At 37.1% G+C, this 17,737-nt stretch overlaps 1 protein-coding gene across 3 annotated transcripts in view; it reads left to right on the top strand.

The window, feature by feature from the left end:
• Window positions 1–17,737, top strand: part of Grm8 (glutamate metabotropic receptor 8) — a 764,371-nt gene that overhangs the window by 538,757 nt on the left and 207,877 nt on the right. The gene's annotated exons all lie outside the window — the stretch shown is intronic.

The following is a 17,737-nucleotide window of genomic DNA, read 5'->3' as shown; positions in this document are numbered from 1 at the left end:
TGATTCTTCAAACTTTGAAATGATTTAAGCACTAGGGTAAGTATTTAGGTTGAAATTGGGTCTTGACTTAACTTAGTTATACAATAATTCTCAGAACATCTAGTGACTCTTTTCTATCTCCTGAGAGTGGCCAAAGAATGAGACTTAGTAACAGCTTCTCTGTGTGGGCTCATTCTAGTTCATCAAAGTGAAACCTTCTGAAGAGTGTCTTTCTCCATGTTGAGTGTCACATTTAAGCAATTACCAACTATTTTTCATTTTTGCTGTCACACTATTTTCTCCATTTTACCCTTTCTCTTTTTAAATCTTTTATATATTTATGCCTCTTTTTTTTCATGAGTGCACAGATTAATACCTCTTAGCTACTTCCATCTTTTATGTTAAAAATATTTGACAATTCAGTTTCATTCACACACACACACACACACACACACAAACACACAAAATTCTAAATTTCCTGGATTGAAATCTGGTGTCCACCTACCATGGTCCACCATGGTCCACCTCAAACTTATTTTTCCAAATTTACCTTTGATTTCTCTTTTTAATTAATTAGTTAGGTTTTTAAAATTTGGGTTTTATTTATTTTTGGTGGTCTGGGAATTGAACCCAGGGCCTCACATATGGTAGGCAAATGCTCTTCCATTGAAAGCTACATCCTCTTTAACTAAGGGCTTCTTTTTTTTTTTTTTTTTCGTTGCCTCTAAACTTGAGAGATATTTACTTTCTCATTTCTCATCTTTATAAATCCAAAATAATTGCCAGGATGTTTTCAGTGCCTGTTTTTAGGGGTTCAAGGTATTTCAGGGCTTGAGGTTTTCTCTGTGAGACCTTGGAAGAGAAAAACATCATATAAGAAACATGGTGATTATGTGCAGCACAATAAAGTGATGTTCCACTTTATTCAGGGATAGTCTGGGCATTTCGTATCGGCCGAACGTGGGACTGTAACCTGAAAAACACAACTTATGCCGTGGGGCTTAGTGAACTTACCTGTTTACTGTGCCCTTGTGCTGGAGGCTGGAGTTTACCCACTCACCACACAGGTGTTGGCAGCTGCCCCAGAGGGCCAAGCCCCGTGAATCTCATACTACATGGAGGTAGGAAATAAGAATCTGGGATTCCTTTCTTGTAAGGCACAGGAGACAATCTTCTCTTCTCATGAGGAAATTATGGACAGAAAAAGTCCTCTGTTCACACAGATGATGTTGGCTTTTCTCTAGAGAGCTCTGAAGAGGTTGAAGAAAATAGAAATAACTCTTTAATAGGTTTTCTCATTTTTTTTCTTACAAATACTTAGAAATGTAGATCTGCCTACTTGGCCCCAACTTATTTTTTAATATTAAACCTATCCGTCCATTGGTTATTATTACCATTCCTATAAAGCTTATAATCTTTGAGCAACTGGGGACTGCTGCAGACTCTGATGTAGAATTGGCCTCAGTTGTTGTATCGAGGTGTGAGGAAGATATTTAGCATCAAACTCTCATCAGAGTGTGGAGACCGTCCGTTCTCTAGAGTGTAAACTTGGCACTCTGGCCTGCCTTGCACAGAGGTTGAGCATGTGCCCAGGGCCAGAGGACCATTTATAGCTGTAGAGTGCAGGTGCTTATGATGTGTAGCCATTGGAGGGCACAGGCATAGTGAGTGCTGAGATGGGGAGGCATCAATTATGTTGGCTACAGCTGGTGCCAAATGAGAAAAGTGAAGCAGAGTGGGTAAATAATCTTCTCAAAGTTGCACAGCCAGGAGGGATAGAATCAGGCCCTCACTGTAACAGACAGCCATGGCACTCAAGCACTACGAAGATTTATGGCAGACTAAGGCAAGAAAAGTGAAGGAAGTTATTGTGTAAGCAGGTGGAAAGGGAAAGGCCCTTCTGCAGAGGATATGTATGAAGAGAGGCCCAAAGAAGTAAGAAGGAAAGGCTAGGGATTGTCTCAGGAAAGTGCCCACTGTGTTAAAGGTACAGCTAGAGTGGGGTAAGAATGGGAAGGACAGGTGTCTGGGGCTACATCACACAGGTCCAGAAGCCAGCAGTGAGCTTTCTTGTGTCCCTCAATTATTGATGCTGTTTCCTCTTGTCACCTGTTGAGTTTATTGATTTTCTAAGGTGTTCACCTAGCTCCCCAATTGAGACTTTTCCAAATATCTTCCTATAACTTTTCAAAACCCAGTCTTTCCCCTTGATTTGGGGTGTTTTCCAATGGCACTCTGTAGTTATAGTTTTTGTGCATATGTGTAGAATGGGCAATCTCTCCTGAGTCAGTGGGTGTATTGCTTCTCTGTGATTCTTTCTCTCTCTATTTGGCTTTTCACAGATTGAGAAGGCAACAGGGAATGCATACAGCATGGTTCCCAGTACCTAGGAGATTTTTCTTTCCCACAGTATCACTGGTCTTCAGTGGGATCTTTTGTCCTGCTCCCACTGCCAGCCAGCCAGCTGGGGTCCATCTTTCTTCAGGAAGCAGAGGGGAATGTGGTTATACACAGACAGCAGCCTGAGCAGTGCTTCAGGCTAAGGGCAGGGGCAGGAGGGGCACAGCACTGTGAGAATGGCCTTTGGCCATACACTTCTCCCCTCCTTCATTTTCTGTCACATGCTGCAGTGCCAGGCTGGCTCTGTGAAGAGGCACGCTGATGGCAGTGGGGGCGGGAGTGCAGGGTAGGGAGTGGCAGACATAGATTACTTGTGCTGCCTCAAAGAGCAACAGTTGGGGAATACATAGGTTCTCCATGACTATTTTCTTCTTTGGCATTTCTTAAAGGGATGTTCCCGTGCTTGCTTCCCCCACCCCAGCGCTTTGCGTCTACAGGGGTTTGTGCAATTCCTGATGTACTAGAGCCACGTAGCATACCATCCATTTCTTTTCCAATGAGTAAATGGTATCATAATGCAAGCCCTAAAATGGGATCTTAGACATAACTGTGCTCAAGTGTACATGGCAGTCACATTACCAAGAAGCTACATACTGCAAACCTCACAGCTGGCCCCAGTACTCAGCTACTCATTTTTTGCCTGTTGTCAAAAAATCTGTGTCTGAAAGGTTGTGGGGTGGGGGTCAGAGATGGAGTGTCGGGAGGCAAACAGCATGGGAGAACCTGTGGTGTTTTGTTTTTGGTTTTGGTTTTGTTGTTTTGCATCATTTAGGTGAGCAGGTGTTCTTTCTGCTGGGTGCACCACTGGGTATGCTTTTAAATCCACTTTAAGTCATTTTAAAATTCTTTCATCCTGGAATACTATTAGTATTTGCTTTAGATGATATATTTCTTTTCTCTTTGTTTTTCTTAGTATTTATAGCTGTGTTAGTGGGAAATTGGAAAAGTCTATATAAAAGACATCACCTGAATGATGATTTATTTCATTGAGGGTTTTGAACTCATTGTATCAGTTCAGTGGCATAATGAATTTAAATTGCTTCAAATTTCAACATTGTATTTAAAAATCTATATTTTTTTGAGGCAGTAAAACTTGAAATCATTTTTTTCTACATTTACACAGATCTCATACATTAATTTGTGAATATCAATGATTAGAGTTTTTTAAAGTAATTTCTTATTAATGCACTCACATGTCTCATACCATCCCCACAGAAGTATATAGGATATTCTAAATCCTGTCTTATTGAATTTATATATTGCTAAAAATTAACATATAAATATATTCCACATATATCATTCTGAATTTAATAATTTTATTTTCATAGATTTAGATACTCTTTGAATTGAAAAAAATATGATTAATTAGTGTACATATGTATATCTTTATATAGTTATATGAGGAGTTTATTTTATATGGTAATTGTGATATAGCTAATCAAATACTGTGATATACTTGGGATATTATTAAAGAGGAGAATAATAATGAATACATGTGTATGTATTTGTATTTTTAAGTGCTTGATAATATATTTATGAGTGGTGGCACATTACTCATGCTAATTAGAAACTAGTTACTTCTAAACCTCTTGGAACAAATCTTACATGGTTTGTCATAGTTTTATCAGAATTTTCTTGGAATGAGAGTTTTGTTAGGTTTGTATTTACAAATATTTTAAACAATTTATTTTATTTTTGTAGAGCTCTGCTGTGAAACTCACATAAAAATCTGAAGATTTTTCTGGGAGGTAGGGGCAAATACTTTTCAGCTCCTCTTTTGTGTTCTAAATTAGAATGGACTCAGAATCAGTAGCAAGACAAGGTCATCAACTCCTGAAAGGAGTTTTAGGAAGGTCAGGGCAATAGAACTAGGACTTGCCCTTGTCCTGGGGCAGGACCGTGAGTGACAGGAATAGGTAGGCACTTGGAGTATTGAGAGCAACTTGCCTGAGTGGAGCCCTGTAGCTCAGATCAGAGGTCAGAGTGGGGAACCAGTCATCCCCATAGGCACAGAGATGTGACATATCCTTCAGAGTCTGGATCCATATGCCTATGAAATGGTCTAGATTAGGGTATCAAAGTTGACTCTGAATATCTTGGCCAGTCCAATAGCAAGCAACTGCAACAGGAGCCTGCTTACGCTCAAAGACTCATAGAACAAGGTATCTGTGCTTGTCACTGAAGTAGGGGACAGGCCTCCCCTATTTTCCCCATGATTTATAATTAATAATGATGATAGCTGTTACAAAGTTTACTACAGGGGTATAACATGTATTAATTATATTCTCACAAAATGCTATGAGAAAGTGTTATTATTTCCATTTAACAGAAGAATAAAATGAGGCACAGTGAGTCCCCCTAATTGTGCCACCTGGAAATTGATTGAGTGTGCCTCATTAGCTCATCTCTAGGTCATGTCTGTCTGTATTAGAAACTAGTGGACCTTCTATTGCAGACAGTGCATTAAGCTCGGAGGGGTTCAGATTAGCTATTTCTGTATTTTTCCCACTTCCAGTCTCTCTGTTAAGCAACACAGGCACTGATGACCTTTGACTAGTGTAGAATAAGACTTAGAAGGGATAGACAGGAACTCCTGCTGGTGGAAATTTGGGCCACACAGTCTGAGGTCTGAGCATCACAAGGTGGGGCATATATTTTTGTGTTCCATAAAGAGGAATGTCATGGATTGAAATACTCATGCATCATATGTATTTATGCAGATGATCTTCAAGAATCTAAGTTAAAGGTGTAATGGAAAACAGATCACTTTCCTTCATTATTGAGTGTAGTAAGATTACCCTTGGAGAGGCCAGCTTTGCCTGAAGATGCAGATCTGAAGGCTGGCGTAGCCAACCTGCCTGTTGATAACTTGTAGACTCGGTGTTTTGATGCTTTCAGACTTATCTTCAGTCATCTAGAGCAAACATGTGTTCTTGTCATTTACTTTGCAATTCTCTTTCACAGCATGTACCTCATCTGAAAGAACCTACATACTGTAAAAGCTGACATGAGGTCTCGTCCATTTCTACACACAAGAATGTGCATCAATTTAAGTAACTTTGCAAAGCTCTTTTGTTTCACTCCTTTCTCTTCCCCAAACCAATGTTTTCATTTCTTTTTAAAAGTGCTACTTAAAATCAGGTTTGAAGAGAATTACAGGAGACATGTATTAACATTATCAAAATCCCAAATAGATTTTTTTAATGAAATAGAAGTTAATTATACATATATACAATATTTCAGCTGTCTCTTGACAGACAAGTTTTTGAAGTATTCTTTACATCATATATTTTCACAACCAAAAAGGAGTCAACAGAAAGGGAACTCCATGAACCATCTTTATGATACCTGTGTTATGTTCAGAATAACCAATTGTTGTACTAAGCAGTGCTAGAGTCTCAATGGATCAACATGAGAAAGGTTGATTTCTTTATAAACATCACAGTCCAGTGCAGGTTGGTAAGGCTAGGGGAGAGCACTTTCCTGTAAGTGCAGTCCTTTAGGGAACTCAGGTTTGTTTCACAGGATCCTAGAGCTTCAAGGTTCTGGATCTTTGCATGTGGCTAGTTGATGAGGGAAGAGTGAAGGCAGGTGAGATACAGCAGGAAGTCTTTGAGAGCCAGGCCTGTGGAAGTGTCATGCTCACTTCCAATCCCATTTCATTGACCAGAACCCAGTAAGGGTTGCACGTAGCTGCAAGGGATGCTGGGGAAAGACCTACCTGCCCTTTTGGTGACATATTTTGGTGAACAATTGTTTAATCTTATACCTCTGACTGCAGAGACCTCAGAGCTTCTGACTGCAGAGTTGTTGAGTTAGCTCTCTCCTCTAAGCCTTGAGAACAGGTCTCTAGTGAATGAAGGTATCTCCATGTAGAGAAAACATGAGAACATATTCTCTTAATGACCTAAGGCTGCTGTTTAAACATGCATGCCTTTGATATAAATGTGCCCCTGGAGGCTAGGGGTGGTATCTCATATATAGGCCCTGACTTTAGTAAAATGAACCATTTCCTTTTTCTATCTTCTTCTTCTTGTTATTTCTGATCATTTCTGTTTTGACCATGACACCAAATTCTTCAATGCTCTGTTTTTTCACTCTTTGCTCATAGTGGATGAATTTAGGTAGAGGTAAGCAAAATACTAATTTGTTTAGATGGATAATTCACATTAAGATATAGTTATTTGTAAAAAGTGCCTAAATGTCAAAATGGCAATATCCCTTGACATTAACATTTTTATTTCTCACTTACACATATTCAGAGCACCTCTGTGCTCTGACTGTTGGTTTCAGCATAACTATACTTTCACTTGCACATATCTGAGTCCAACGCTGCCCCAAGTCCCAAGTGTTGCTATTGATATGAACTCTGCTTCCCTTGATCTCTAGGGTCTGTTGTTATCCTCTTGCCTAAAGTGAGGCTGGTTTAGTTTACCCCTAAGCCTTAGTAACCACAAGTTTCTGAGACATCATTCCTTTTCCATGGTATGCAATTTCCTAGTATCATGGCAGTCTTTATTGTTTGGCTGACTGCTCTTCAACCTAGATAAGTTTTGGGGTCCCTGTTTCCCATATGTGTTCTCCTGTCTGCAGGAATAACTTTTCAATCAAAGACTCCACTTAATAGCAAAAGGAAACCATCAATTGAAAGAATTTCTAAAATAGGTAAAATGTTGTTGTAGATGCATTTTGGATTGAACTTGATTGATTCAGTGAGAAAAGGTAGGAGGATTAGCTGGGATCAAAAGATCAGCAATACTAAAGTATTTGAAAATTATCTCGAAGACTATAGGAGAGAGCAAAGACTTTTAGGGAATAGAGTGATGTGAACAGTTAGTCTTTGAGAATGATTATCCTCATAGCCCCAAGAGGGAATGATGATGAGATAATCTTGGAAGCAGAAAGGTCCTAAAAGCTGTGGCCAACATCCAGTGGGTGTCGATGATTATGGGTGGCAGGTGAAGAGGCTGGTGCTGATTTCATGGCTATATAGGAGACAGGCTTTACCAACTTGGTAACACTTACTTAGATGGAAGGACAAACAAAATGGAGTTTAGGATAACACATTTTCTTTGGGCAATGGAAGGGTTATTGATTAAATAAATATAAAAGGAGTAGCAGATCAGTGGAGAGAAAATGCATTTTGCTTTGTACATGTTGTGTTGAATTCCCCATTCTGCTTAAGTCCAGTTGAAAATATGATAAACAAGCATGAAGTTTAGAAGAGGAGTTAGGTAAATATAGTTTAAATACAGATTTGATGCTCTAGTGCCTTCTGATTGTCAGAATACCCAGTCAGGGTCATAACTGTATCAGATACACATGTGTCAGTGAGCTACCTCCTGATATCCTTCTCTTAAAATGCCCATAACTACAATTCCACCCTTCAAATTCTAGGGTCAGGAGGTCTGGTCCTAACTTGATGTCAAAAATCAAATAACAACAACAACCACAAAATAATAGCAATGATATTTACAAAATGTGGTAAAAAGAGGCTCCGTGGTCAGGGAAGCACTGTTCATAGACAGAACTTGGCTTTCAATGAATGATATTATATGAAAGTGAATCAGCTAGCAGTAGAGTGCAGGAGGGTTCAGGTCTAACTAGAGGGAGGTGAAGAAAGAACATGGGAGAAAGAGACTAGATTAGGCAAATTGAATGTCTTAGGAAAATAAATTAATGATGTTGATTTTCTGATGAACCTGGGAAACTATTTTTGAATTCGTTTCCAAAGAGGAATTAAAACATAAATGTTTTATACTATAGCCATACCATCAAGAAAGTATTTGATCTGCAAAGGGGTCAAAGATGAACATTTCTTTGGATGCATACATCATAGTACTGGCAAAATATATCTGTTTCCTTTCTTTATGACATCATTATGTTCATTTCTAAAATGCTTAAAGGAGAATGTGCTTTAGTGATGGCTGCTCTTCACTATTGAGGACAAAGTGCAGGGTTTGAGTCTGAACTGAGAAGATTTTTGATTGGGTAGATTTAGATCAAACCCGAAATTGTGTGCCTTTGAGTCTGATCATCATTCAAGTCGAGCTCTGAGGCATTTGACATTGTGAGGAAACAGTGACAGATCAAGGGATAAAAAGAAAAATCACTGAAGATAAAATTCGGTTCACACATTTTAAAGACAGGTATATGCTATATACCGTTTGGGGCATGGGGTCAAACTGTTAGTGCTGATGAGAAGCAGCTCAAGAGAGCAGAAAGCATTTTATGTTGTGATGACAGTGGATGACCAACACACTGATCTTTAATCCCTGTGTTTGCTAGAGGGAAAAAGCAAAGGAAGGCAGCAAAATAAACACTCACACACACACAAAAAGCTTTCTATAAAGCTATTGCCCAGACTCTCAGGGATGCTAATAAAAATCCCAACACCATCCAGGGAAAATGTCCTTTGTTTTTTTCTTATTTGTAACAACAATGGAATAACTTTGTTCAAGGAATATTTGCTGCATTATATTAAATTAAGTTTTGCATAAAAGATACATAATGTACTTCTCCTAATTTATTTATAACTGCTAAAGCTTTTATTTTTATCAGCATGTTTCTTAGAATTAGAATTATGAAATATTGGAATTTTAAAGGCAGTATGTGCGTTGGGGGTGGGGATACTAAAAATCATTTATTTATCCTTTCTGTCATTTCCTTCAAGTGAATGTATAGGAATGGTTCTGGGTAAACATCAATATTTGCTTGCTTTGTATTTATATACAGTACCCATATCAAGAAGATAACTTGTCATAAGAATGATTACTTCTTTTAATAACTGCCTATTCATTTAAAAGGTCACTTTTGAGGGTCACATGAGTTAATATTTATAAAAAAGGAAACAAAGGAGAGAGAGAAGGAAAGAGGCAGGAGAGAAGAAGAGACAGGAGAAAGTAACAAGGGGTATGTTTATGATATATTGATATAACAACTACTCAGTTTTATTATGGGCATTATAAATCAAAGATCTGGGTAAAAATTGTGACTGTTGCTTTAAAAAAACAACATTGGGATTAGAAGGGAAGAGAAAAAATAGAACTTGATATAGAAATCAGTAAACATCTTGTATTTCTTGATTTTTTTTTTCCTTTAAGACTCAAGATTGCCTTTTATCCTAACAGCTGCTGCTTTGAAGAAAAAAAAAATCCGCCCACTCCTCAAATCTCTGTCTATTTGTAATTTCCCAGTTCCCTGGAGACTTGGGGAATTGTGTGGCATTTTTCAAGAGAAAGATTGCCCAGCTAATAACTACAGCATGTTTTAGCCTGAGTGCGCCTCAGCTTCCTAATACCACACAACTATAAGGTATCTGGGTGATTCCAGTGCCCATTTTCTCATGTCACACAGGTTGATTGTCACAGGCCATGATAGCATACATGGTAATGGATGAAAACTTGACAAAAATCCTCCACAACCTCTTTTATGACTCCTTTTAATTCAACTCCTGAAACATTCCTTCTTATTTTCTGGTTATAGTAGATTATAGTAGAATTCCTATGAGTTTAAAATATTTATACCAGTCAGAGCTTTATTGAGTAAATATTTCATTTTGATTATTTAATATAGGCTAGAAAATGAAATCTGCATTTATGTTAAAAACAAGTGCTTTCAAAAATATCCATATTGAAGAACTCATCAGGTTTTAAAAATGACTAATATATTGTGACAATTTATTATGTTCCCACAATTTTGCAAAATGTTTTAATAAATTATCTTATTTATTAATCTATTCTGTCCTTAGCTTTGTTAAGTATATCTTATTATAATTACCATGTTTTGGGTCACGGATTTGGGGTTCACAGAAGTAAAATAACTTTCTTAAATCCTCCTGCCTTTTAGGAAGCTAATTTAGGTTGAACTCACATCTAATTGACTTTACAACCCAAGCATTTCCATTCTCTCACAATGTACAATATTGATTACACATTAAGGATTTTTTGAAGTAGATAAAAGTACGTGAAAGATGACCATAGAGAGCCTAAGATTTTTCCTTAATGAAGTAGGGGATGAGGCTTTTTGATTGGAAGGGTTGGCAGATTATATAAGACTTTGGGTCACCTTCATGAGAAATATGTGGGGCATCCATAAGGAGTTAGTGATTTTGGTGAGAGGCCAAGGAAATGCACTTGTACAGATGTGTAATGATGAACTCACTGGAGTTCTGTGGCCTTCAGGGAATTCTGAAAAAAGAAAGAGAAAGAAAGCATAGGTAACAGAGCTGACCCCAGAGGCAAATGATCCTGGAGTGTTGGACATAGAAAGTAACTGGAGAATCTAAAGCTCACTTCTGGTTACATCTGCTGTGACTCTTACCTTGGCCACCACCCTTGCAAAGTAGCCAGTGGAGGTAAGTGCTGGCCTCTACCACACATCAGAAAAGCAGGTCACCAGCATAGAGGCAAAGCCCATGAGTACATCCTATAACTCTGACTCATCCCAGGTTGAATCAAACCTTAAACTTCTGTGAATCAAGTATTTTCCCCTGTTCTAGAACTTGAGCCTGAAATAATCAGGTATAAACACAATTGGTCTCTGAAGAATACATTTTTTTAGCCTCACAATATGGAACAAGCTTACCCTTCCCTGTGGAAAACTGAGTAATAGCACAAAAAACTAAGGTTATTACAGGCATCATTGATCCAACTAAAGAACCCACCTAAGTATGTTCTTTTGAGTTACATCCAGAAAAAGTAAATAGTTTGATCTTAAATTTATGTTCTTTGTGTTTTTTCCATAAAATTCTTTAGATATTATCCAAAAGAGCTGGTCACTTAAGTTCTGTTGTAATTTTGATTAAATAAATAATTTTGCAAATTTTATTTAAATATTTTGTAAATTTTATTTACAAAATAGTAGTATGTAATCACAAGTAATACATATTTTCAAATATTAGATCCCACGGTTGTTTGAAGGAGAAACACAGATTATATTAAGAGATGTAACTTCTTTCAACTGTATGTAGAAAGCATAGTTATTGACCTCCACTGTTTTTCCTAATTGTCTCTTGCCGCAGTCCGGCTGCAGCAAAATAACCAGGGAGTGACGAACAACTCGTGTAGATTGATACAGCAGGAGTGGGAGCCATTTATTGTAGGACAACAGAGGTATTTATACATTCCACACAGCTTATCTAATTAACATAAACTAGATACAGCAGTCAACCAATAAGGAATCTCCACACTTAATGGCTCACTGGCATTACTTCATAAACCACTCCCTCTGGCAAAATGCCAGGCGCCATCCAGACTTGTTTACAGACTCTAACATTTGCCAGGCGCCATCCTGACTTGTTTATAGACCTTAACATTTCCCCCTTTTGTTTAATTTAAATAACGACCACACCAGTGGTTTTTACACAAACACCATAAATAATCTGCTACAAGCAGAAGGGGAGGATACAAAATGCCACAATACCAAGCCAATTGATGGCTCCATGCAAGAAGCCCTTGGAAAAATTATACCAGCAATGACACCGTTATCAAAGATACCGAGTTACAACTTGTTGTAGATTACAGTTTGTTGTCTAAGTCCAGGTAAAGCAGTGTCTCGATAGATTAACTCACAGTCCAGGTAAAGCACAGTCCAGGTAAGTTCTGCAGGCAGCTAGCTTAAATCACAGTCCAGGTAAGTTCTGCAGGCAGCTAGCTTGATCCGAAGTCTCGTCCGGTTTTCAGCAACACTGGAAATTCTTCCACCTTCGTCTTCACTGGCACTGGGACGAAGGCAGGAACTCCGGATGGCTAAAGAAAATCCCGTAGTATTCCAGCAGGCGCTAAGAAAACAACCTTCTGAACAATTTAGTACATTATCTCAAGGTTTTTTACATTTGAAATAAGCCTGAATAGTGCTCATTACTCATTAGCTTCCAGGTGTGGGAGAACCATTGTAGATACTGGCCTTGGAAACGATCAAACTTCAGGGATGCCATTTTTTATTCTAATTTGTTATATATGACCACAGAATGCATTACAATTCATAATACAAATATAGAGCACAATTTTTCATATCTCTGGTTGTATACAAAGTATATTCACATCATTCGTATCTTCATACATGTACTTAGGATAATGATGTCCATCTCACTCCACCATCTTTTCTATCCCCATGCCCCCCTTCCTCTCCCAGCCCTCTGCCCTATCTAGAATTCATCTAATCCTCCCATGTTTCCCCTTCCTACCCCACCATGAATCAGCCTCCTTATATCATAGAAAACATTTGGCATTTGGTTTTTTGGGATTGGCTAACTTCACTTAGCATTATATTCTTCAACTCCATCCATTTACCTGAAAATGCCCTGATTTTATTCTCTTTTATTGCTGAGTAATATTCCACTGAGTATATATACCTCATTTTCTTTATACATTTATCTACTGAAGGGCATCTAGGTTGGTTCTACAGTTTAGCTTTTGTGAATTGTGCTGCTATAAACACTGATATGGCTGTGCCCTGTATTATGCCGTTTTTAAGTTTTTTGTGTATAGACTGAGGAGTGGGATAGCTGGGTAGAATAGTGGTTCCATTTCCAGTTTTCTAAGGAATCTCAATACTGCTTTCCATATTGGCTGCACCAATTTGCAGTCCCACCAGCAATGTATGAGTGTGCCTTTTTTTCCACATCCTCACCAACACTTATTATTGTTGGTATTCTTAATAGCTGCCATTCTATCTGGAATTAGATGAAATCTTAAGAGTAGTTTTGATTTGCATTTCTCTAATTGCTAGAGATGCTCAACATTTTCTCATATACTTGTTGATTGGTTGTATAGGTTGTATATTATCTTCTGAGAAATGTCTGTTCAGTTCCTTGCCCCACTTATTGATCGGGTTTTTTTTTTTTTTTTTTTGGTGTTTAGCTTTTTGAGTTCTTTATATACCCTAGAGATTAGTGCTCTGATGTGCGAGTGGTAAAAATTTGCTCCCAGGATATAGGCTCTCTATTCAACTCACTGATTACTTATTACTTCTTTTGTTGAGAAGAAGCTTTTTAGTTTGAATTCATCCCATTTATTGATTCTTGATTTTAATTTTTGTGCTATAGAAGTCTTAGTAAGGAAGTTGGGGCCTAATCCCACATTTGAGCCTACTTTTCCTTCTATTAAACTAAAGATCCTTAGTTTAATTCCTACATCCTTCATCCACTTTGAGTTGAGTTTTGCGCATGGTGAGAGATAGGGGTTTAATTTTATTTTGTTGCATATGGATTTCCAGTTTTCTCAGAACCATTTGTTGAAGAGGCTATCTTTTCTCCAATGTATAGTTTTTGATGCCTTTAAGTGGAGAAAAATTGAAAGCATTTCCTCTAAAAACTGGAACAAGACAGGGATGCCCTCTTTCACTACTTCTTTTTTTTTTTTTTTAACATGGGCCATCCCATATGTATTTTATTTTTTTATTTTATTTTATTTTATTTTATTTATTTTTTATTTTTTTATTTGTTGTTCAAAACATTACAAAGCTCATGACATATCATCTTCCATACATTTGATTCAAGTGGGTTATGAACTCCCATTTTTTACCCCAAATACAAGTTGCAGAATCACATCGGTTACACATCCACATTTTTACATAATACCATATTAATGACTGTTGTATTCTGCTGCCTTTCCTATCCCCTACTATCCCCTCTCCCCTTCCCTCTCATCTTCCCTCTCTACCCCATCTGCTGTTGTTTAATTCTCTCCCTTGTTTTTTTTTTCCCCTTTCCCCTCACAAACTCTTATATGTAATTTTGTGTAACAATGAGGGTCTCCTTCCATTTCCATAGTTTCCCTTCTCTCTCCCTTTCTCTCCCCCCACTCGTCTCTGTTTAATGTTAATCTTTTCCTCATGCTCTTCTTCCCTGTTCTGATCTTAAAAATGACAAAATCATGGATTTTGCAGGGAAATGGATGGCATTAGAGCAGATTATGCTAAGTGAAGCTAGCCAATCCTTAAAAAACAAATGCCAAATGTCTTCTTTGATATAAAGAGAGCAACTAAGATCACTACTTCTTTTTAAAATAGTTCTTGAAACACTGGTCAGAACAATTAGACGAAAGAAATTAAAGGGATATAAATAGGAAAAGAAGAACTCAAATTAGCACTATTTGCTTATGATATGATTCTATACCTAGAAGACCCAAAAATTTCCATCAGAAAACTTCTAGAACTAGTAAATGAATTCAACAAAGTAGTAGGGCACAAAAATCAACACCTGTAAATCAAAGACATTTCTCTATTTCAGGGACAAATCCTCTGAAAGGGAAACAAGGAAAACTATCCCATTTACAATAGCATAAAAAATACTTGGGAATTAACCTAACAAAAGAGGTGAAAGACCTCTATAACAAACAATATAGAATACTAAAGAAAAATATTAAAGAAGACCTTTAAAGATGGAAAGATCTCCCTTGTTCTTGGATAGGCAGAATTAATATTGTCAAAATGACCATATTACCAAAACACTATACAGATTTAATGCAATTGTAATCAAAATCCCAATGAAATTCCTCATAGAAATAGAAAAAGCTGTCATGAAATTCATCTGGAAAAATAAGAGACCCAGAATAGCTAAAGCAATCCTTAGCAAGAAGAGTGAAGCAGGTGGCATCACTATAACAGGCCTTAAACTGTACTACAGAGTAATACTATCAAAAACAGCATGGTATTGGCACCAAAATAGACTAGTTAGACCAATGGTACAGAATAGAGGACACAGAGACTAACCCACATTATAACAGTTATCTTATATTAGACAAACGCGCCAAGGAAGTGATCTTACTCCCAATTTCTTTTAAGGAAAAATGTTAGGCTATCTATGGCCATTTTTAATGTAGCTTCTTTTCTCCACCTCAAAAAATTTAAGAAATCATTATCCTGTTTCTGCTCTCTTTTATACCTTAATTATCCCTTCTTACTCATGTCATAAGAATTCTCTGGTTTCTTTTATAAGATCCTTCCACTCATGTCCACGATCCTTCCTCTTCTCTCTCATGCTCCTCTTTTTCAATTACTCTAATTTTCTGCATCTCTCCATTATCACTGATAATTCACTCTGCAAATATTCTAAATAATTCTTGGTGTGCATGAGAACAGAGTAATCCTTACAAACATCCTCAGGGAGGATGAAAGTTCTTGGCTTTTGAAGATTTGGACACAGGCACAGGTGGACTAGACAGTGATATAAATTTTTGAATAAAGTGGGGCTGTGAGACAATAGGGTGGAAGTGAGAATCAGCACTCCATAGAGACATTTTACAAAGGATTATTGAAATATTAGGTATGATGTATCATGAGGTACTTTATAGAAATGTCTGTGTTTGGGATCCCAGGGGAATGATATAGGCAGATACCATGGGGAGCAAAGGGTATTAGAAAAAAACAGTAAAAATTACAAGACTAACTGAGCCCTTTTCAAATTTCAGTGCATTTCTGGAGAGAAATAATTCAGTGTCAAATACACTTCTCTGGCTAACTGCTTCATAACTCTTGATAGTTACAGAAATTGTTGCTGCCAACATGATTTTTAAATTAGGCCAATTAGACTGTAAAGTCAGAAGTCTTAAACCCTAACTGTATGTAAGGAAGGAAAAAATACCATTTTGAAAAAGAATCCAGGTTAGACATTTAGAGAGAAAGAATTCACGTGATTATTCAATTTGTATGCCTAAATTTAACTGTTCCTTAATTTAATCCTATGGAATAATTTATTATTAAACATCTACTATAAGTCTAGATATTCTGGAGGATGCAAATGTATTTCTGACAAATACAAAATGTATTTCAGGTGAAGGGATTTATGCATGTGAAAAAATTAGAGAATAGAGTTGGATTTTAAGCAACTATGAAAATATATGCTTAGTTAATTACTTGTGATTCAAAAAGAGAAGTTCAGTGTTGGCAGGAATTATCTGAAAAGGAAGTAGAAAAGAAAAGCCATTGGAAAGGATAGAAAAATATTTTGAGAGAGAAGGGTATTTTAGCCTAGAAGAGAAAAATGTAGGATATAGCAACGTGGATAGGAGCCTAGTCTACTTATTGCAGTATTTGAATATTGGCCTTGGAGAATTAAGGATAGAGACAAGCAGATAAATAAAAAAGAGGGGAGTTACCTTTTAATGATATTAATTCCTATAACACTCTTCATTTAGATCCTCATTCACTTCTGGACAAAGCTTCTTTAGTACATTTCATAGTAGAATTTGATGGTTAGAGGCTCTGGAGCCGGAGTGTGCTTGCAAAGCCTGGTTACAAATTATTCAAGTATTCTATTGTTTAGTTTTTTTCATGCATAAACTGGAGACCATAAGAGAAACTACTTGGGAGGGTGATTGTCAAAATTAAATGACAACTATGAAAAATGTTAAGCACAAAAACTAGCATAAAGTAAGTGCTCTGTAAGTAGATACTCTCATTAAGTTACTTTCTGCTAGTTTCTGAGCTCCATGAAGTGAGTGATTGGGCATTATTTATTTAATTTAAAAATATTTGTCAAGGGCTTGGGGGTGTAGCTCAGTTGGAAGAGTGCTTGGCTTGCATGCATAAGGCCCTGGGTTCAATCTGCAGCACCAAAACAAAAAAATAAATAAATAAAATTAAAAATAAATAAGTAAATAAAAATATTTGTCAAATAAATGTTCAATGTGTAAAAGATATGCATGTTATGTTACTATGACAAAATGCTTCAGGTTTAGTAACTGATAAAGAAGTTTATTTGGCTCATAGTTTTAGAGTTTAGGAAGTCAAAACAGTATGGCACCATTTTTGGCAAGGGCTTCCCTGGCTATGTCTCATGTGGTGTATGGAATCATGACAATAGTGTGTATGAGAAAGAGAGATCATGTGGAGTTATGGTTTGGATATGAGGTATCTCCCAAAAGATCCTGTGCTAATGCAGGAATATTTAAAGGTGAAATGATTAGATTTTGAGAGCAATAGCCTAATTGGTCCATCCTACTTTGAATGGACTGACTGGGTAGTAACTATAGGGTACCTTTAGGCAGGTAGGGCAGGACTGGAGGAGATGGATCACTGAGTGCCATGCCCTGAAAGGGTTCAGCTTCTCTCTGTGTTTGTTACTATTCATATTCATTTTTTTCTTTGGTATGAAGTTTAAGTAAAGACAAAAGATCCTGAACTTGAAAGAAGAATGTTGAACTACTTGATGGTCAATTTTGGTGTCAATGTGACTGGGATACAGGGTGCCTAGTCAAAATTTTTTTTCTGACTTTTATCCTAAAATAACTTGATCTAGTATAGAAGATGTTCTCTAGAACCTCATCTATTCTCTTTTAGACTCTTGTCACTACCTTCTCCTGGGCATATTTCTTTGGATGACCAGTTGGCATCTCAAATAAGATTTATACAAAAC

Source organism: Marmota monax, unplaced genomic scaffold (assembly GCF_021218885.2).
Source record: "Marmota monax isolate L192 unplaced genomic scaffold, Marmota_monax_Labrador192_F-V1.1 WCK01_AAM20220418_F8-fsc00027, whole genome shotgun sequence".
Taxonomy (NCBI): Eukaryota; Metazoa; Chordata; class Mammalia; order Rodentia; family Sciuridae; genus Marmota; species Marmota monax.
Note: the sequence above shows the minus strand (reverse complement) of the source record. Positions and strands in the feature narration are given on the sequence as shown.